Source organism: Drosophila miranda, assembly GCF_003369915.1.
Source record: "Drosophila miranda strain MSH22 chromosome Y unlocalized genomic scaffold, D.miranda_PacBio2.1 Contig_Y1_pilon, whole genome shotgun sequence".
In the NCBI taxonomy this organism is placed as follows: domain Eukaryota; kingdom Metazoa; phylum Arthropoda; class Insecta; order Diptera; family Drosophilidae; genus Drosophila; species Drosophila miranda.
This window is the reverse complement of record NW_022881603.1, coordinates 45,403,756-45,426,054: the sequence shown is the minus strand read 5'-3', so window position 1 is coordinate 45,426,054 and position 22,299 is coordinate 45,403,756. Positions and strand designations below refer to the sequence as shown.

The 22,299-nt window shown below is 41.8% G+C and overlaps 1 protein-coding gene across 1 annotated transcript in view; it reads left to right on the top strand.

Moving 5' to 3' along the window:
• LOC117189378 (protein Wnt-5-like) overlaps window positions 1-22,299 on the top strand; it is a 134,572-nt gene that overhangs the window by 97,118 nt on the left and 15,155 nt on the right. The gene's annotated exons all lie outside the window — the stretch shown is intronic.

The window sequence follows — 22,299 nt, the reverse complement described above, 5'->3', positions numbered from 1 at the left end:
ATTTGCATTTGGCTCTTTGTTTCAGACTTAAATTCTTATATCCATGATATTTCCCTGTGTAGATATTAAAACGCAGCTTTTGAAGAACCACGATCGTATTTTTTGACTATTTTTTTAAACCAATCGACACGAGCCTCTTTTCGACCGATTATTAAATTGTGTGTGATCCAAGGCGAACACACCTTTTTTTTACTACGATGTGATCATGAAAAATCTTATTAATGGACGTCATACTAATGCTTAAGGATGTTTCAATCTTATGCTGACATGACGATCTTCCCCAATTATTTCTGTGTTAACGTCATTTTTATTTTTTTTTTTACTAAGATGTACTTCTTTTTGTATGTTAATCGATTTTAGACGCGATCGTACAAAAAAAGGTATATGTAAGCTTATCCCAGAAAATATCAAACTTCTTAATACAGTGTTACATTTTGAAAGCTTTTTTACTTCAGCTTCAGTAGAAAACAAAATTTCATTTAATTTTTTCTGCATATTTAAAAAATAAAATTTTGCCCACATAAAATGTGCTGGTGGTGGAAATTTCAGCCGTTTAAGCAGTCTGATTTCGAAACGAATGGGCCTGTCTTGGTCGGGAGATTAAGGCCGAAATGCGCACTTTCATGAGACAGACTCGAACTGGGTTTCAGGATGTCCGGAAACAATTCGTGGCTCTCAACGAGAAATTTTTAGCTCTAGAATCGGAGTTTCTTGGGCTCAAACTCTTGAGCGAATCGCCTAGACGGAAAATCCAGCATTGTCCCGCGTCTTGCAACCTAATCCGATTGGTACTCCTGCTTCCCATCTTTATCCATCGGAACCAGTTGTAACTCCGTGTGGTCATGCCTCGCCGTCAGCAGTTAATCCGCCAACGGCAGCTCGGGTGTATTTTAAAACGAACAACGTGCTTCCTTTGAGCAAGTTCCCATCAGCATCTGTCCCATCTCTGCAGTTTCTGCTGCCATCACTACCGACGTGATGAGTGCTCCTAGTGCGGGTGTTCTAGTTGCTGGTGATGCCAACTGGTCTTGCCAACTGGTCTTGCCAATTCGTGCTCCACCCGTTGCTGCCAATGCTTCTGTTCCAGGACCGAGATCTCTTCCCTCGGAAAGCAATATTTGTTTCTCGTCTTATTTCTGAGGCTACAACGGAGGATGTTAAACATCTTTCCTCTAAACTTAACGCTTCGCCTAATGATATAGTTGTGACTAAATTTACATTTAAACATAAACGCAACATATCATCCTTTAAAATTCTTCTCCCTGATCTAAATCTCTTGAACCGTCAATATGGCCTGAGCATACAAATATGCATGAGTTCCTTCACAAAGAAGGAACCCGAGTCCCAGAATTACCGAACCTGCTACTCCAAAAAACTGATGTACCATTTTTCTAGTCACTATCAGAACGTTCGCAGTTTGTTGTGCAAATTGCGGCAAATTCATACTAATAGTGCGTTTTTTTATTTCGACGCCATAGCTTTTACCGAAACCTGGCTTAACTCTTCTGTCAATGATCATCAAATTTTCATTGACAATAACCCTATTTATAGAATGGACCTCCCATCTTCTGGACTGGTTGCAGTCAAATCTGATTTCTCATCTGTGTTATTCCCATTCAATAACATCCATGGAATTGAATTTTTTTCAGTCAAAGTTCGTGTTGATTCGGCATTTTTCTATTTAACCTGCTCCTACATTCCTCCCAGGTCTGATCCTGACGTTTACTTAAAGTAACGTTTACTCAGTAATTAATACTGTCGTATCTGCATTAGGTTGCAATGATCAAATTATTGTCATGGGGAACCTTCCATTTCTTCCTTGGCTGCCTTGCGATGACGCAAACCTGTTGTTTCTTAATTGTCACAATGAATTTATCAATGAGCTAACGGATATTTCCTATGTCCAAATTCATGCAGTTAAAAAGATTATGGACATATATCTTGACCTAATGTTTGTTAACGTTGCTTCTCTAGCAACGGTATCCAGAGCAAGCCCAATATCATTTCCTGAAGATCCTTACCATCCAACTTTGTCGATATCCTTTGAGTGTACCCGATCTGGTAGTGCTGACAGTTCCATGGCTCCTTGTCACATAAAGTGTTTTCGCAAAACAAACTTTATCGATTTAGATCTACATCTCTCGCGTGTTGATTGGTCGTTTCTTTATTCATTACCGAACATAGATGCAACTGTTAGCTCGTTTTATAGCTCTATGTACTCCGCCCTTAATGCATTTGTTCCAGATATCACTGTACCCGTATCGTCCAAGCTTCCCTGGTTCTCCAAGTATTTGTCATACTTAAAAAAGAAAAAATCCCGGCTCTATAAAAAGTACCAGAAGTCGGTCTCCACGTCGGCCTTAGCTCTATACTCCTCCGCTCGCTCTCTGTTTCTTGCCGTTAATAGTCAGTGTTATAATCATTACCTTTCACAATGTAGTAGTAACTTTCGTAGTGATCCTAAAAAAATTCGATTCGTTCGTTAACTCTAAGCGTAAGTCAAACGCTTTTCCTCCGTCCCTTCATTACCACAGCAAAACAGAAGCTTCTGCTGTTGGAATTGCAAATTTATTCGCTACCTTTTTCCAAACACCGTACTCGTCTAATATTTACAACGCATCCACTCCGTATCCGTACCAGCTACCTCAAGCTAACAGTATTTTTCTGCATATTTTCTAGGAAAGCGTTATTCTGGAAGGTTTGTCATCTATGGACACATCGTTTTCAGCGGGTCCAGATAAGGTACCAAGTTGCATTTTAAAACACTGTGCCCAGTCCCTTTGCAAACCCTTGACCTTTCTCTTCAAGCTCTCTTTGGAACTGTCTTGTCTCCCAGTAATTTTGAATGAGTCCTACATCATTCCGCTTCACAAAAAAGGTTCAAGATCAAATATTGAAAACTATCGTGGTATCGCAAAGCTCTCCGCCATCCCGAAGCTTCTTGAGTTCCTGGTCACCCGTCAACTGCAACATCTTTGTTGCAGCTTGATATCTCCGTCCCAGCACGGTTTTTTTCAGACATCGTTCAACATCGACTAACTTTCTTGAGTTTTCTAACCTAATCCACCGTGGATTTTAAATTGGTTTGCAGACGGATGTAGTTTTTACGGACTTCAGCAAGGCATTCGATTCTGTGAACCATGCTCTGCTTATTCACAAGCTCTCTTTATTAGGGTTCCCAACGAATCTTCTAGATTGGATTTTGTCCTATCTCTCTAACCGTACTCAACGTGTTTTGTTTTCTAACGTGTTGTCAAATACTGTAAATGTTACTTCAGGTGTGCCATCTGTCATCTGGGCCCGCTTCTGTTTATTTTATTTGTGAATGACCATCCTCAAGTTATAACATACTGTACTACACTAATGTATGCTGATGATGTAAAAATCTGTCTGTCTTACTCTGATTGGTATTTGCACACACGCCTTCAACTGGATCTAAGTGAACTACTATTGTGGTGTTCAACTATTCTTCTTTTTCTGAACCTTTCCAAATGCAAACTTATGACATTTTACCGTTGCGCTCCACATTTTGTCTCATATGTTCTAGGAAATCATGTCCTCGAGCGAATTTCGAGTTCAAATGACCTCGGAGTTCTTTTTGATCATAAGATGTGTTTTAACAGCCATATAGCTGCAACTGTAAATAAAGCTAAAAGTGCTTTAGCGTTCATCAAGCGTTGGTCCAAGGAGTTTGACGACCCGTACGTTACGAAACAACTGTACATCTCGTTAGTACGACCAATATTGGAGTATTGTTTTTGTGTGTGGAGCCCGCAGTATAAAGAGCAGCAGGTTGTTTTTGAATCCGTGCAAAAGCAATTTTTTTATTTTTGCCCTGTTAACTTTAACTGGGACTCGGGTAGAATCTTGCCACCCTACCGGTCTAGGCTAAATCTAATTGACCTGCAATGGCGTAATGTTCGTGCACAAGCTCCTTCTCGTGATTGTTGACTCTCAAACTCTCTTGGGTCATATTGACTTGGCCGTTCCATCTAGATCTACCCGTACTTTTAGGCCTATCCGTTTACCCATATGTAGGTCTAATTATGCCGATCATGTCTCTTAAACTAATTGCAAGCAATATTTATAATCACTTAAATTTAGGTAACTTTTAACTTCTCTTTTTCCGCCTTTTGTAATTAAGTACCATTAATAACAGATAATTTGTTAATTTAATAAATAAATAAAAAAATAGCATCGGCGGAGCTCCTCATTGCCATGGAGCAATGACCCGCTGACATAGCTTTAGCCCAGGATTACGTCAGGCGATTCAGTTCCGGACTAAAGTCCTCAAATTACAACCTTCCCTACTCAACATCGATAAGCAGGTAACCGCCGTACTCGTACGGAAGGGTCTCCATGCTCATCTTACGTCTGTAAACCGTCTAAAACCCAATGTAGAGGACAAAAAAAAAAAATATATATATATATAGTGACATATCTATAGTCCATGCTCCGCATACCCTTGTCTATGTCTATTACCCTGCACCCACAATACTATAAACAATACGACACCCTCAGCATCGAACCCTCATAAACAATCTCACGCTCGAAATGGACCACGCGTAGCCGATTGCAGGCAATGTAAACAAACACCCTAAACTGGAAGTTGAACATAAAACAATAGATGCCGCACTAGAATCCAGCCGCACTAGAATCCAGCCGCACTAGAATCCAGCCGCACCAGAATCACGCCACTCTTCAGAGATCAATTACTAATCGATTCTCAAGAATCACACCATCCTAGCTGACCAATCAGAGGCCCTATTCTCAGCCACCCCCAAGTAATGCAACACCGCTCATACGCAGCGGAAGCCTTTCATCAAAAGCCGCCTTTCCCACATATCGATCGAGTCACGTACTCCATCTCCGAAGCCGAAGTCGAAGCCAACGCCTCCGAATCCAAATCCGAATCCCAAACCGAGCATCATAATATAAATAGTCTACATCGAAGAAGCCAGCTCAGTTCTGTTCAAGACAAACGTCAATCGCGACACCGTCGGAGAATTCAACCAAAGTTAATTCCGTTCAAGACATCAGACCTCAGTCATCGTCGGGGAAATAACTAACCAATGTACGCTAAGTTTAAGTGAAAGAATAAAACCTTTTTTAAAACTTAAACTGAAGTGTCGCATATTTAACTATATATATATAAAAAATAAATAAATAGAAATAATAGTGTTGCGTAAAATCTACATACACAAATAATATGGCAGAAAACAGTAAATCCACTCTTGAAGACTTAAAGATTAAGCTCAAAAGTCGAGTAAAAAGCATTCGCCGCCTAGAGGATCGATGAGACCAAGGGTCGATTCCGTTACAATTACCGGAATTACAATCTAGATTAGATTGTTCGAATGCTTCAATTGAAAAGGCGAATCATGTGCAAGAGCAAATCGAGGAGATAACAGGTGATGATACATATGCAGCCGAGTTGGAAGAGCTGACGATTGTAACCAAGGGAAAGCTAATGTCACTTATCACCGTCTTTGATGCAGCAAGCGATAGTTCAAAAATGTTATTAGCCTTTTCGAGAGACTAGTTAGTTCATAGCGTCGCTTGTATACCATTGATCAAAAAATGTAATCATTTGATTTCGTGCCTCTCTGATGATGCATTAGGAACAATAAAGGCGTCCCAAGTCACCGAGGCAAAATATGAAAAGGCCATGGCCGGCCTACAGCGATTATATGACGCGTTTATGATTTTCACGAATAATATCTCCACACTGTTCAATCTGCCGAGAATATCGTATCAGTCCGCATCGTCCCTAAGAAATCTAATCGATACTGTTTCGTCGATTTGCGGATCGTTTCTGTCGACGAAGCCAAGGCAAGACAGAGTCATGCCAAACAAGCCACATAATCGCAGTTCATTTGCTTGTTCTTCCACTTCCACCAACAGTAGAACTCAGCAAACTTGTAGCTACTGCAATTCAGGAGACCATGTAGTGTCAAATTGCCCTCCATTTTCGCGTCTCTCGGTGATGCAAAGTTTTTAGTTTGCCAAGTCGGCATCCTTATGCATTAATTGTCTGCGAAAAGGCCACGCTGTTGTAAAATGCAAATTCTGCGTTGGACAGGGTAATTCTGGCTACGTCGATTGTAAGCGTCCGAACTAAGAGCGGTGAATACATTCTGGCCAGAGCTCTGCTCGACTCTGGATCACAAAATAATTTCATTACCGAGGACCTCGATAATCGCTTACAGATCCGGAGAGAGGAGTCCTGTATTAACTTGCTTGGAATTGGTGAATCTAACTCTCAAGTAAAGCATAAAATTCACACAGTGGTGAAGTCGCGAATAAATGGTAGTGAGTTCTCCTTTGATTTTTGGATCCTGAAACCAATTTTAGGTTATCATTTAAGAACAATAAAAAATAACTCTATCTCTTTTATTACCGCTCAAGCCCCGCCATATTCTTGAACCACGAGAATCTTTCAGCTACCACACCCAGAGATCAAACAAATTTCTGTGGAACCCGGCGCGACGAGCATACCCCGGCCGAAGCGCCGTCACATAGTTAAGAGAAGAGACCCTTCTGAGTCCTTGAGAATATACCAGCCCAATACCGTAACATATAAGACTGGATCAACCATATTCTTGGCTATCCTGTGTTTGAAATGGTTCAGTGAGCTCTCATTCCCTAGAGCTGCTAACGTTATTGGGTCCGACTTTTACGTCGATGACTTGTTGACTGGTGCTGCATGCGTAGAGGAGCTAAGGGCAATTAAGTCCGAAGTGTCTCAGGTTCTTCAGACCGCAGGGTTTGAGTTGACTAAGTGGTTTTCAAACTCACCCGAGATCAGCGCATCTGAGAGCACAGACAAACCCATAACAATTTCGGATTCAGAGTCGACAAAGGCGTTAGGAATCTCATGGTTACCTACTGACGATGCCTTTAAGTTCAAAATTGACAATTCAGTTATGTGTCTCCGAGCGACAAAACGGAACATACTATCGGTGACATCAAAGTTGTTTGACCCCCTTGGTTTGTTATGTCCTATCGTCATAAAAGGCAAGATCCTATTGCAGGAGCTTTGGCTTAACAAACTAGATTGCGATGAATCGATCCCGCTGCATTTGGAAACAGCGTGGAATAAGTTGAAAAATACACTATCTCAATTGGAAGACATATCCTTATCTCGGTTTGTGTATTCCGATCAGATGTCACCGGTTCAAATACATGCCTTTGCTGACGACTCCATGAGAGCCTATGGAGCGTGCGTCTATATACGTAGCAGAACTGCAGAAGGTTTAAAAATATTTTTGTTGACTTCGAAATCCAAAGTAGCGCCGTTCAAGACCAAAACGCTCCCTTCTCGCAGATCTCTGTCACAGAATTAAGCCACTATTAAACGTGCCCATTGAACGAGTCGTTTATTGGTCGGATTCAGAGGTAACTCTTCATTGGATCCGGTCTCATCCATCGTCGCTGTCGACTTTCGTTTCAAATAGAGTGGCTGAGATTCAAGAGTGGTCAGATGATGCTACGTGGCGGCATGTACCCACGAAACAGAACCCAGCAGATATTGTCTCACGAGGTTGTGATGTCAACGAAATCGTTCAGTCAATTTTGTTCGAAGGGCCATAATTTCTGAAGGAGGAAGAAGAAAACTGGCCCAAGAACTCCCATTTCGAACCTACCGATGATCTTCAGCTGGAAAAAAAAAGGAAGACTGCGGTCATCGAGGAATTTTCGTCACACCTCAAACAGTTTAGAGTGCTCGTGTATGTATTCCGCTTTATAAGAAAATGTAAAGACCCAAGTCTAAATTTCGAAAAAACTATCTCACCGACCGAATATAATGAAGCCTTTTATAATATTGTCGAACTCGTCCAGCATCACGACTATCAAGGAGAAATCGAAAAGGTTAGGAAAGGATCCACAATTGCTCCTAGTCTTCAGCGGTTGAACCCATACGATGCCAAGTTTCCTCTGCTTTTGACGAAACGCTCGCAATTCGTGCGAAGCTATATTCGTCATCTGCAACATTCGAATTTTCATGTCGGCCCACGAGCACTTGTGAGCATCCTTCGACAGAGCGTTCGGATAGTGAACGCTCAGGAGGTCTGCCGTCAGACAGTCCGACCGTGTATGCGCTGTTTTAAATGCAAGCCTCGATTGCTGACGCAACTCATGGGGAATTTACCCGCAGATCGACTCCGTGCTCTCCGCCCATTTTCAATTTGCGGCGTTGTAGAAACTGCCAAGAGCCTAATCCTACGGGCGGTAGGCAGCGCGCTCCTAACCGCCGAAGAGCTCGCCACAGTCCTCGTCGGCATCGAGGACTTCGGACCAGGAGAGTCTCAGTTGCTTGCGGCGATGGCGACTTGTCTCGTCAGTCAGGCAAGCGTTTTGGCAGCGATGGTCCCGCGAATATGTCCTGGGGCTGCAAATTCGGGGAAAATGGCACCAGCGGCAACCGAACCTCGAGGAAGGAGACCTCGTCGTCGTGGCCGAGGACAATCTGTCGCCTCGTGGGGAGAGGACGCCATGGTCAGGGTCGTCGAAATAAGGACTAGCACTGGAGCTGTTTTTCGGCGGGCCATACACAAGTTGGCGCCGCTCCCAATGTGTTGAAGCCGATGCAGGCGTTCAATGGGGCCGGTGTTGCGTGACCTTCCCTCCTTGCGGCGATTATTGTTTATTTGGTCGTAATTATGAAGCGCTCTCTCGCTCTTGGCGAATTCACCCCGCTTTGCCACCGTAGGTTAGCTAGAGTAACAGATTTGAATTGTGAAGAAAATGTAGGGTTCGCTAACATTGAAGGAGATCGAGCGTATCCATTTTCGCCCCGCCGAATAAATAACTAAATTACAGCCACCCAAAGTTCGGTTAATTTCAGTTAGAAAAACTCTTCTAATTTTTCAGACGTCAACAAAAGCTTTTTATTTACCCGCCTAAAAATATTTGTGAAGAAGTATCGTAATTTCAAGCGTCACTCTGGGTAGTCCAGAGTAGTAACCTTAATCAACAGTGGATTTGAACAACAAATTTGGAAAACTTATTTCCACTACGTAATAGAAAAAATAATTTTATTTCAAAAACATACCCGACGACCTGCTTCATTGTTATGTAAATTCATTAGGCTTCTAGCCTTGGTAGTTGTTGTGGTTAAAGTATCCACTCCATCCACATAATTTACTCTGTCATTGTTGCTAGCAATAGGCGCGTCTTCGACTACAGCCCGTTAAATCTTCCGCTTCCGTTTCCGTCGTTTGCTTTTACCGTCTGCTTGAAAAATTTTCGAGTTTAAAATCTCTCGACAAATTTTTTCCTGTGGAAAGTAAACAAAATAGAGACTTTAAAACTTGTGAACATGTATGAAGAACCTAAAAATGGCATAACTTAAGATTTTAGAGTTTCTTTGAAGGTTAAGAATCCGTTACTACAGTTTCTACATATACATATGTTTATACATATATTCTTGTAATTTAATTTATTTATTTTCGTTTTCAAATACATACATATGTATATATAAAGAGTCTAATTTGCCATTCCTTCAATCAACGATATGCATACGCCTAAATTATAATAAATTATAATTATTAATTAATTATAATTAAATTATTATACACGGGGAGATGAAGATAAGCACAGATTGCCAGATTCAAACAGTGTGGTACTGATGTTGAAGGAGTATCGCTTGTCAAATGTACTAATTTACATTTTTTTTTTAAATATTTTTCTAACCGTATAAACTATTAATATTCTTGATCAGCATCAATAGCCGAGTCCATCCGTTCGTCTTGATGAGCCCCTAGATATCAGAGACAATTACAAATTTGACAATGACAAATTTGTGTGGAGACTTCTGTGATATCACACTTACGGAGCTTGACGACCCGTACGTTACGAAACAACTGTATAGTACGTCCGATATAGGAGTATTGTTCTTGTGTGTGGAGCCCGCAGTATAAAGAGCAGCAGGTTGTTATTGAATCCGTGCAAAAGAAATTTTTAATTTTTGCCCTTCGTAACTTAACTCCCTCTGTTATACCTTATCCCCTGAACTATCTTTTACGCTTGTAATATTTATAATCACCTAAATTTAACAAACTTTTAACTTCTCTTCTTTCCTCCTTTTGTAATTAAGTACCATTATTAGCAGATAATTTCTAACTAAATAAATAAATAAAACTAATGTATCTCCAATTTATGCCCCGAGTCCTAAACGCCAAAAATCTGTCGCATTCAAAATTTTAAGTATAAAAGTAAACTGAAAGCTTAGAATCTAAGTAATTTGATTATGTAGATCACACAATTTTAATCAGATCGGGACATTATTATATTATAGTATATTCTCCCATTCCCACTGTTTCCGAATTCATGGTATATTCAATTAATAGTTTACCATTCTCGCAGCACAGTGGGACATCAACCGAAAAGAGATGGCAAAAGTTTTATGATCGTTATGGATAAAATTAATACACGAATCTTTTTATTTATTAAAATTAGGATTTTATTTTATATTTTGATTGATACAAATTACGTTGTCTGCTGTCCCTGTTAGAGCAACTTATGGTCTTGATCTTGGTCTTGGTCAAAGATGCTGCACTATCGTGGACAACACGGAAGGTCCTCTCCCTCGGTGCCGAGTAGTCCCTCGTTCCACAGCCGGCCGAAGGCCTGCGAAATATCCAAATAGGCAACCCTATTGGACACCGTCTAGTATATGTTCTACCCTGTGCTGTTTTTCGGTTGTGACGTGCTGAAGCTGCTGAGTTGTCGATAATGTAGCAATGAGAGGCAGGTGGTCCGAGCTAAGGTCATGCTCTTCACGGATGGTAATTTTATTGCTAGGGATAGATCGATATATGAAGATGTCTAGCCAAGAGGTCATGGATCTCTGAAACGGTGGGTAGTGGGTGGGTCTTCCTATCGCCAGTAGTTGAGTCGATCCATTAGTTAGGGCGTCATGCACCCTCTGCGGTCTCCTCTGTGATTGCCCCAAAGCCTGTGCTTGGTTAGTTAGACCAGAAGATTGTCGACATCAGTGGTAGACCAGGGAATCGATGGGGGCAAATTAAAAATTATATATAAAATTATTTTAAATAGCGAAATTGACCATAAAATGTTCTTTACAGATAAAAACGAGGGGGAACGTTGTGAGTTGCTGCGGACACCGCAACTCTACATTTAAACCCGATACTTAGTCAGTATGGCTCTCCTCCGGCAGACGCCGCTAATATTATTATTTATTTTTTTTTTTTTTGGATTTAAGTTACCAAGCTACCCGTGAGTAGCGTGGGATTATTTGGCCGCCCGCCTTTTGATGGTGGAAATTGCCAAGTCAAAGAATAGAAGATGTTGGAGTACTGTTTATAGCTTTACATCAATTTCGTCGATGAAGTCAATTAGTGTTTGGTACGCGCTGATGTTTTCTTTTTCAAAGAATTTGTAAATATTTTGATTTGTTCGATTAGTTTGACCTGTTCCAGATGAACTCTGAGTTTGATTGTGATAGTTAGTAGTATTATAATTTGGATAATAGTTTCCAACATTCTTTCGATTTGATTGAGACGATTTCGATTGATCTTTATTTGTACCTGAATCTGTTGTACTAGCTTCGTACAATCCTTCTTCTTGTGCTGCCTTCTTAAGATTAGACAATGTGGTAATATCTTTTCTTGCTAAGGTCATGAACATTCTGTCAGGAAGTTTTCGAGTAATGACATCTTTAATTGTGTTGTTCAAAGCGTTTTTATAAATGACATTATTTTCTGGTATGTTTTCTAAGTTTAGCTTATTGTTTATTAATAATGCTTTTATCTCTAATTCTTCTATAAACTTACGAAGACTGCCGTTGAATCTGGTGGTGTATAGTTGTCGAAAGAGTTCTTCATATGGTGTGTGATTTTTGAACTCGTTGATCAGCGCCGTCTTCAGTTCGAGCCACGTGTTGGGTTGTATCATTTGCGATATGCGTTGTGCCTCTCCTGACAGTTGGATCTCGGTCGCTCCAAATAGGATCCTTTGTTGGCGAAGATCTTCAGTTGGATATAATCCGCATACATATTCGATTCGTTTGATAAATGAGCTTAGCTGTCCAGATGAACCGTCATAGGCAGGTATTTGTCTGATCGACAGCAGTGCCTGGTTCAAGTGGATTTCGCTCAATGATAGTGGTGGTAACGCCATGTTGTTGGTGTTGATTGGGTTTTGTTTTCAGTAGTTTTTAACTTTATTTTGGTTCACTTGTAAGTTTTTTGATTTTGTATTTAGTGTTTCACTGTTCTTGGTGGATCACTATCTCCGCTTACTTCAGTTCACTTAATTTTAGTTTTGCAAATCGTATGTGCTCGTAACACACAGGTTCTTTGGCGGATTTCACAATTTTATTAACGATTCCGGGATTACGTGATCACAGTAATTAGAAATTACACAAGCTGACCATTACCGAAATATAGGAGTTAATTTTAAACGAAATCCTACCGGCTGCGCCAGTTAAATATCCGCAACTCGATTTTAAGTTTTTTAAAAAAGACTTTTATTTTACAACTTAAATATCTTTATGTCACAAGATTTAAATGAATTCCCCGACTTGACTTTGGGTCTGCTTGTCTCAAACGGAACTGATCTCTCTGCTGCTGGCTAGTTTCCATGAGCCCTTCTCTTGGAACTCCCGACTCTGGCTTCGGGCGTTGCTTTCCTCGGCTGGGGATTTGGGGATGCGTCGGCTTTGATGAAAGGCATCCACTGCTGCCGATCGGTGTTGCATTACATGACGGAGCTAGGAATGTGATACTCCTTGGTTTTATGTTTAGGTTTGATTGGTCCTCATGAGTGGCGTGATTCTAAAGAATCGATTTCTCGAGAGTGGCGTGATTCTAATGTTGATGAAAAAATGTGGTCCATTGTTTATATTATAGGGGGCCCTAGCTTGGAGTATGGGAAGAAGCAGTTATTGATTCTTGAGTGGGGTCCTGTTACTTGTGTGGATGGGGTGGATGAATTGTACATAAACATAATGTGTATGGGATGTGGGGAATTATGAATATGTCACTGTACATATGTTCCGTGACGTTTCAGGGAATCGTCTAATATTTTTGAATTGTTGATCTTAATCGTGGTTATGAAGTCTAGTGTAAGCTAGGCTAGGGCAAAGCGGGAGCGCAATAAAAGCTCGCTCTCTCGCTCTTGGCTCTTGGCGAATTCGGCCCGCTTTGCCACCGTAGGTTAGATAGACTAAGATAGATAATTAAATTGTGAAGAAATATAAGTCATTCGTTGAAATTGAAGACGATCGATCGCACCTAATATTTCCGCCCGCCAAAATATATATCAAAATACAGCCACCCAAAGTTTTCGGTTATTTCGTATTAAAAAAACTCTTCTCATTTTTCAATGTATAAGAATAAGTTTGTTATACCCGATAATCAAACGCAAGGATGAGTACTTTTAGTCTCTCAAATGCCTCGACGCACATCCTTGGGGTCTATGACAGCTCCTTTCTTTAGTTTGAGTGTCATGGGTTTTGCTATGTTTGCGAAATTAGGAATGAATTTCCTGTAGAACCCGCACAGACCTAAGAATGACTTTATTAGTTTAGTCGTTTCTGGTATTTGAAATTTGACAATGGAAGAGATTTTGCCTGGATTTGGTACTATTCCTTCAGTAGTGACTACATGACCTAGGAATTCAGTTTCCTTTTTCATGAATTCACATTTATCCATTTGTAGCTTCAAGTTGGCGTCTCTCAACTTTCCAAATACTCTCCTTAGTGACAACAAGTGTTCTTCCAATGAAGTGGAAAATATAATGATGTCATCTAAGTATACAAAGCAATCTTTGAAGATTAACTCTTCTAGCAGATTGTTCATACATCTTTGAAGGTAGCTGGGGCAGTGGTTAGCCCAAAGGGCATACGAGTGAACTCGTAATGTTCATGCTTAGTGGAGAACGCAGTTTTGGGGATTGAGCTAGGTTCCATGGGTATGTGATGGAAACCTTTTGCTAAATCGATTGTCGTAAAATACTGACATTTACCTAGTTTGTCTAAGATTTCATCCATTCGTGGAGTTGGGAATTTGTCCTTAACTGTTATTTCATTTAGACTTCTATAGTCTACTACCATTCGATATTTTTGCTTTCCTGAAGTATAGGAGTTAATTTTAAACGAAATCCTACCGGCTGCGCCAGTTAAATATCCGCAACTCGATTTTAAGTTTTTTAAAAAAGACTTTTATTTTACAACTTAAATATCTTTATGTCACAAGATTTAAATGAATTCCCCGACTTGACTTTGGGTCTGCTTGTCTCAAACGGAACTGATCTCTCTGCTGCTGGTTAGTTTCCATGAGCCCTTCTCTTGGAACTCCCGACTCTGGCTTCGGGCGTTGCTTTCCTCGGCTGGGGATTTGGGGATGCGTCGGCTTTGATGAAAGGCATCCACTGCTGGCGATCGGTGTTGCATTACATGACGGAGCTAGGAATGTGATACTCCTTGGTTTTATGTTTAGGTTTGATTGGTCCTCATGAGTGGCGTGATTCTAAAGAATCGATTTCTCGAGAGTGGCGTGATTCTAATGTTGATGAAAAAATGTGGTCCATTGTTTATATTATGGGGGCCCTAGCTTGGAGTATGGGAAGAAACAGTTATTGATTCTTGAGTGGGGTCCTGTTACTTGTGTGGATGGGGTGGATGAATTGTACATAAAAATAATGTGTATGGGATGTGGGGAATTATGAATATGTCACTGTACATATGTTCCGTGACGTTTCAGGGAATCGTCTAATATTTTTGAATTGTTGATCTTAATCGTGGTTATGAAGTCTAGTGTAAGCTAGGCTAGGGCAAAGCGGGAGCGCAATAAAAGCTCGCTCTCTCGCTCTTGGCTCTTGGCGAATTCGGCCCGCTTTGCCACCGTAGGTTAGATAGACTAAGATAGATAATTAAATTGTGAAGAAATATAAGTCATTCGTTGAAATTGAAGACGATCGATCGCACCTAATATTTCCGCCCGCCAAAATATATATCAAAATACAGCCACCCAAAGTTTTCGGTTATTTCGTATTAAAAAAACTCTTCTCATTTTTCAATGTATAAGAATAAGTTTGTTATACCCGATAATCAAAATGAGTATTGGGTATATTAGATTTGTGGTGAAAATGGATGTGTGAAACGTCCAGAAGGAATCGTTTCTGACCCCATAACGTATATATATTCTTGATCAGCATCAATAGCCGAGTCGATTGAGCCCTGTCTGTCTGTCCGTCCGTCCGTCTGTCCGTCTGTCCGTCCCTATCAGTGCCAAGTGCTCAAAGACTATATGAGCTAGAGCAACGACATTTTAAATCCGGACTTCTGTGAAACGAGAATGTTTGCCCCGCCCACTTCCGCCCCCACAAAGGGCGAAAATCTGTCGCATCCACAATTTTAAAGATACGAGAAAACCAAAAACGCAGAATCGTAGAGAGTGACCATATCTTTGCAGAATCTTAATTGGATCGTATCATTATTATAGTCAGAGACAAGAAAAAAATTTGCAAAATATGAGTTCAAGGATCTCAGAGACTATAATAGCTAGAGCAACCAAATTCGGTATCCGCACACCTGTGATATCGGACCTTGACCGTTTTGTGTCAAAATTTCGCCACACCCCCTTCCGCCCCCGCAAAGGACGAAAATCTGGTCATATTCACAAATCTCAGAGACTATTAACGCTAGAGTAACAAAATTTGGTGTCCGCACTCTTGTTAGATCTCACTATAAAACGTATTTCTCAAAATTCCGCCTTACCCCCTTCCGCCCACACAAAAAACGAAAAACTGTTGCATCCACAATATTGAGGATACGAGAAAACTAAAAACGCAGAATCATAGATAACGACCATATCTATCAGATTGCTGAATCTGGATCAGATCAGATAATTTTTATAGCGAAAAGGAACAAATCAATTTGTACTGGCTACGCAGCGCCCGACGTCACGCTTAGACTGATTTTCTGTCTCTCTCGCACGCACTCTTTGTCGTGTCGTTTAAGATTAGCGGCGTCTGCCGGAGGAGAGCCATACTGACTAAGTATCGAGTATAAATGTAGAGTTGCGGTCTCCGCAGCAACTCACAATGTTCCCCCTCGTTTGATTCTTGTGTCCCGCTTTCTTGTCCGATTAGATCTGGAAAACCCCCTTGGTTTACCAAAGAATTATCCAGTCTAAAAACTTAAAATCAAGACTTTATAAAAAATTTCAAGAAGTGGGTTCTCCTACTTCTCACTCTCGCTATGTAATAGCTCGGTCAAACTTTTCAGTTTTTAATGCTCAATGCTGTAAGAACTACCTATCTCGATGCATGATACGTTTTTCTCAGGACCCGAAACAGTTTAACTGCTTCGTAAAGAGTAAGCGTAGAACGTCCGCACACCCATCCTCGCTATCATTTTGTAATACGTCGGCAAATAATGATCAGGCAATTGCCGATCTTTTTGGCCAATTTTTCCAAACCACCTATTCTGAGGAAAGCTACTCTGGTCATCCGTACCCATACGGTTTACCGAGGTCGAACGGCATTTTCAGTCCCTTGTTAAATGAATGTTCCCTACTTCATGATCTTCGACTAGTTAAGCCGGTGTTTTCACCGGGTCCAGACGGGGTTCCAGGTTGTGTACTCAGGTACTGCGCCGAGGCTCTGTGTGGACCTTTGCTTAAACTATTCACCCTGTCCATTGATTCTTCTTGCTTCCCCCCGATATGGAAGGAATCGTTTATAATTCCTCTCCATAAAAAAGGTAGCAAGTCTGATGCAAAAAACTATAGAGGTATAGCAAAGTTATCCGCTATTCCAAAAATGTTTGAGAAGGTTTTAACTCCGCACTTGCAACATCTCTGCAAGTCACCTATATCTCCAACTCAGCATGGATTTATAAGGCGGCGATCAACTACCACGAACTTGTTAGAGTTTACCTCTTTCATTATTAAAGGTTTTCAAGGTAACTTACAGACGGATGTTATTTACACCGACTTCAGTAAAGCATTCGACTCTGTAAACCATTCCCTTCTAGAACATTAACTTGACCTTTTAGGGTTTCCGCCCAACTTCCTGAGATGGAAGCTAAGATGGCTGGGAAGCGAGCTTCTCGAGAGGATATCAGCAGGATTTAAAGATGTGGGAACATAGCGCCATTCCATGGCTGCCGTCAACTCCTAAATTGATGCCACTCGATTTGCCACGAAAACTTGAAATTTGGCTGGCTCGTCCCTAATCCAAGATAATGCTGTTACCGAATCCGACCAGCAATAGAACCGACCTGTAAAGATTCCCATGTCCTTTACATTCTGCATGATTTTCGCAAGCAAATGGGCTCCACTTAATTCCAGCTTAGGAATCGATATAGTCCTTAGTGGCGCCACTCGCGACGTGGCTCGAAGACTGGGCTTCCTTCGACACGACATATACTAAGCTAGCATCCCATAAGCTGTGAACTTCTGTAGCCACACTAGAACGAAGAACCAAGCGAGGAAATGAGATCCGGGAAAAGCTTGCAAAACTGTTTCTCAAGTCCATCCAAGTTGAATGCAACGCTGAGGGTAGGCTTTCATCCCAATCCAAATTTTCTCTCCATAACTGCTGAAGGAAGATTTTGCACCTAACAATGACTGGATTTATGAATCCAAGAGGGTCGTAGAACAGCGCATTCGTAGATAGAACCGACGGCTTTGAGGGCTTTGAGTTTGTGTCCAGTGCGGACCAAGCAAAAAGCAGCTGATCCGAAGCAGGATCCCACGCTAGGCCGAGAGTTTTAGCTATGTCGCTTCCATCATGAAACTTTAGGAACTTCTCTATGTCATCTTTAGGGGTTCCCTCAAGCACTTCCTGGTGACTGGAGCACCATTTCCTGAGTTTAAAACTACCACGGGACAGTAAAGCTGATGTTTGGGGCATCTTGTCCATGAATTGTGCGACCGAATTACCGCCCGAAATAAGATCATCCACGTAAAACTCCTGACGCAGAGCAGCTGAGCCAAGAGGGTAGGAGTCACCCTCGTCGGGTCGGGTAGGAGTCACCAGCTGGTGCATTTCGCGGACCACTAAAAATTATGCAGCCCTCGTCCCGTATGTGACGGTGTCTAATGTGTTGACTTGAACATCGGTCTCGATGGAATCTCACAATCTGATACAAATTGTCGGGTGGAGACACTCGTACGCAGCGGTACATTGTACAAATGTCCCCAGTGAACGCGACTCGATATGTTCGAAAGCGAATCAATATGTTAAACCGGGCCTGTCATCACCACATCATTTAGAGAATATCCAGTTGATATAGCTGCGGATCCATCGAAAAGGACACGGAGTTTTGTCGTCGTACTGTCGTATTTTAGGACACAGTGATGAAGCAAGAAATATTTGCAGAGGCTACGGGAATCAGGGTTGACTTGGTGCATATGATGCAAATCAATGTATAAAGTCCTTATAAAGGCGGAATACCGCTCCTTGAGTGTAAGATTACGTTCCAGTTTTCGCTCCAGACTGATGAACCGTCAATAAGCCTGAGCATAAGATTCTCCTAAGTGATAATTATTGTTCTTTAGCGGCAGACGAACTGCATACTCCCCGGATGGCAACCGTGAAAGGTGGCTTACGAAATGTGCTTCACAATCGTCTTCTTCTTTGGTATTCAAAGCAGCTTTCACACAATTCTCGACATCCCAAAACATACGAAGAGTTTTATCCATCTCAGCTTCCGAATCTGGACAATTGTGCGTTGCCGAAAGCGCCGAGCTTGAAACCTTCTGTCCATCGCCAGATACGATCCACCCAAGCCGGGTCTCCTGCAGAAGAGGCAGACCAGAAGAATTTGATTTCCCGTACTCAGAGGAGATCATAAAAAACGCTCGCACCAATGAGGAGATTAACCCGTTGAGAATTGAAAAATGCAGCATCGGCAAGCTGAATGTTAGATGGAATACTCCAATCGGATACATTTACTGCCATACTTGGTTATGTAAGCAGAGGTGCGAGAATACATACAAATGCTTATGGTGGATCCCTCATTAGAAACGCTGGCATCGCCCAGCACAGACACAACCGCTCCATGTATGCATGTAAATGACTGCAGAAGGCCAGTCTACTCTCTTGAGCCCAAGAATCTTCTTGATGTGTGCCTAAAAAACAAGAATCTTTTGTTATTACGTCAAACGTTTATCCAGAGCCGCACAATAATTGGCACTGGAGAGCTCCAACGATCGAACCGAATCGAAAGCCGCATCAGAGATGCAAGATCGAAAGTGCTGGAATTTCTTGATGTCACTGAGATCCGCATCCGCTTCAATCACCGATTTTAACATGGACATAAAATCGAAAACTCGACGTATCCACCAGAAAACTTAGGCAGCTACAAACTCAGCTCAGGAAGTCGCTGCTTGTGAGCCATGATTATGGTACTATGTCCGGAATGGTTTGGCAGAGTCGTAGAATGGGCAGAGGCGTGCGACTGGCTTAAGTCAACAGCAGCCAGCAACACATCTTTCAATAATATGAACCGAATATTGAACTTTTCGCGCAGCTCACTTCCAATCTCGTTTCGATCAAGAGCCTCAAATTCATTATGGGCCTTGTTAAATTCCTTTCGAATTTCTGCCAACATATCAAGGCGCACCTCGACTTCCGCGGCGGTCAATTTGTCAATTTTATTCCCCGCGAAGGATTCGCAAAGCCTGTGCAATCGATTATATAATGACTGACTTTTTCGCTTATAAAGACTCAGTCTGGAATCAGCCATCACAATATATCCGCCCGCGCCTATATTCGGATCGTTGTCCATGTTAACCGTTGTGCAACTCGTCACAGCAACGGAAAATGAAATACCGCTTAAGCGACGATGTATAGACGAGAGAGCGAAAATGGAAGACACGAAAAGTCAAGAACGCGGCTGAAGCTGCGCGGAGATTCGCTTCTAGCTCTTGCTTAAGCCGGTCGTGTTTTTTCTTTCTCCTGCATTCTCTGCCCCTTTTTTAAATATCATACAACATTGTTTTGGTATCTTTTGTCATTTTGTTTTGGTATATCATCGAATCTCTTTGATATTGATTAAAATTTGTGTTAATCACCAGTGTTTCGCAAAGTAATATCGGACTCGTGCAAGCAATTTGTTATTTCTTTTACCCAGTCTGCTTTTGGTTATCGTTTCATCGGTGTGCACTGTTCTCGCGCATCAGCGTTTGCATCGCCTACACTCTCTCGAAAGCATAAGCGAGCCTGCTGCTCGCATTCTTGCTCTCACGCTCTCTGGATGGCCTATATTCTCCCTATTCTTTTGTTGTCTCTGCTTTGGTGAGTTTACTGCTCGTTCCCTGCACTTTGTTGGATCGTCTGCTCTGAATTAATGCCGCTGCTGCTGATTGTCGCGCTCGCTCTGCTGTCTGCTCTCCCATTTCGCCTGCGCTCTTAAACTGTGCTTATATTATTCGTGCACAGTGATTCTACTGCTGTCAATAATTGCAATTGTTTGCAGTGCAAAGAAATGTGAATTCGGGGGTGTAATTATTGGCGATTCAATTCCTTACCTGTCGGCTGTGCGACAATTTTGCCCACATAAAATGAGCTGGTGGTGGAAATTTTGGCCGACTAAACGATCTGATCTCGAAACGTATGGGCCTGTCTTGGTCATGTCTGGCTTGTCGGGAGATTGAGGCCATGAGACAGACTCGAACTGGGTTTCTGGATGAACGGAAACAATTCGTGGCTCTCAACGAGAAATTTCTAGCCCTAGAATCGCTCAAACGCCCAATGATCTTACAACCTAATCCGATTGGTATGCCTGCTTCCCACCTCCATCCATCGGAACCATTTGTTAATCCATGTGGTCATGCCTCGCCGTTAGCAGTAAATCCGCCAACGGCAGCTCCGGTGTTTTTTACACCAGGTAATTTCTTCGTGCATCCAATTTCCCATCAGCATCACCCGTTGCTGCCAATGCCTCTGCCCCACGACCGGGATCTCTTTTAGGAGTAGCTCCACCATCACGCTCACGCTCGAGACTTCAACTTAGAGCAGTGGTCCCTAGGAAAGCAATATTTGTTTCCCGTCTTATTCCTGAGGCTGCAACGGAGGATGTTAAACAACATCTTTCCTCTAAACTTAACGCTTCTGATGATATAGTTGTGACTAAATTTACATTTAAACATAAGCGCAACATATCATCCTTAAAAATTCTTCTCCCTGATTCTTTACTATCTAAATCTCTTGAACCGTCAATATGGCCTGAGCATACAAATATGCATGAGTTCCTTCACAAAGAAGGAACCCGAGTCCCAGAATTACCGAACCTGCTACTCCAAAAAACTGATGTACCATTTTTCTGTTCACTATTAGAACGTTCGCAGTTTGTTGGGCAAATTGCGTCAAATTCATACGAATAGTGCGTCTTTTGATTTCGACGCCATAGCTTTTACCGAAATTCTTCTGTCAATGATCATCAAATTTTCATTAACAATTACACTATTTATAGAATGGACCGCCCATCTTTCGCTGTTGGGGTTCTGGTTGCAGTCAAATCGTATTTCTCAGCTGAGCTATTCCCATTCAATAACATCTATAGAATTGAATTTGTTGCAGTCAAAGTTCGTGTTGGTTCGGTATTTTTCTATTTAACCTGCTCCTACATTCCTCCCAGGTCTGATGCTGAGGTTTACTTTAACCACCTCTCAGAAATTAATACTATCGTATCCACATTACGTTGCAATTATCAAATTATTGTTATGGGGGACCAACCTACCATTTGTTTCTTGGGTGCCTTGCGATGACGCTAACCTGCTGCTTCTCAATTGCCACAATGATTTTATTCATGGGCATATCGATTTTTCCCTTGTTTAAATTAATGCTGTTAAAAACATTAGGGACAGTCTTTTTGGCCTCATGTTTCCTGAAGATCCTTACCATCCAACTCTGCCGATATCCTTTGAGTGTACCCGATCTGATGGTGCTGATGGGGGTGTGTTAGTTTTTAGTAAACGAATAAAATTTGATGTATGCGTTTGAGCGTTAGGCAATAACAATTTATAAGACAAGAGAGACTTTACTGTGTAAGGAAGCGATCTTGGCTGGGGTACATATCTCAATCTACTCCAGGGTCGAAATTACAGCAATATTTATAATTTTCCGGGACTCCGAATTTCGGACCGACGAAGGCAGTCCCGCAGACGGGAGCGATCGTGGTGAAGTAGAACCGTACGGGGCGTGTCAGCCGGTTTCACCAAGAACGCTTAGGCAATCGCCGGATAGCGCTTTCAGGATCCCATCAGACTCAGAATTACTACGAAGGTCTTTGCTATGCGGAGATACCGACACGTATCACCG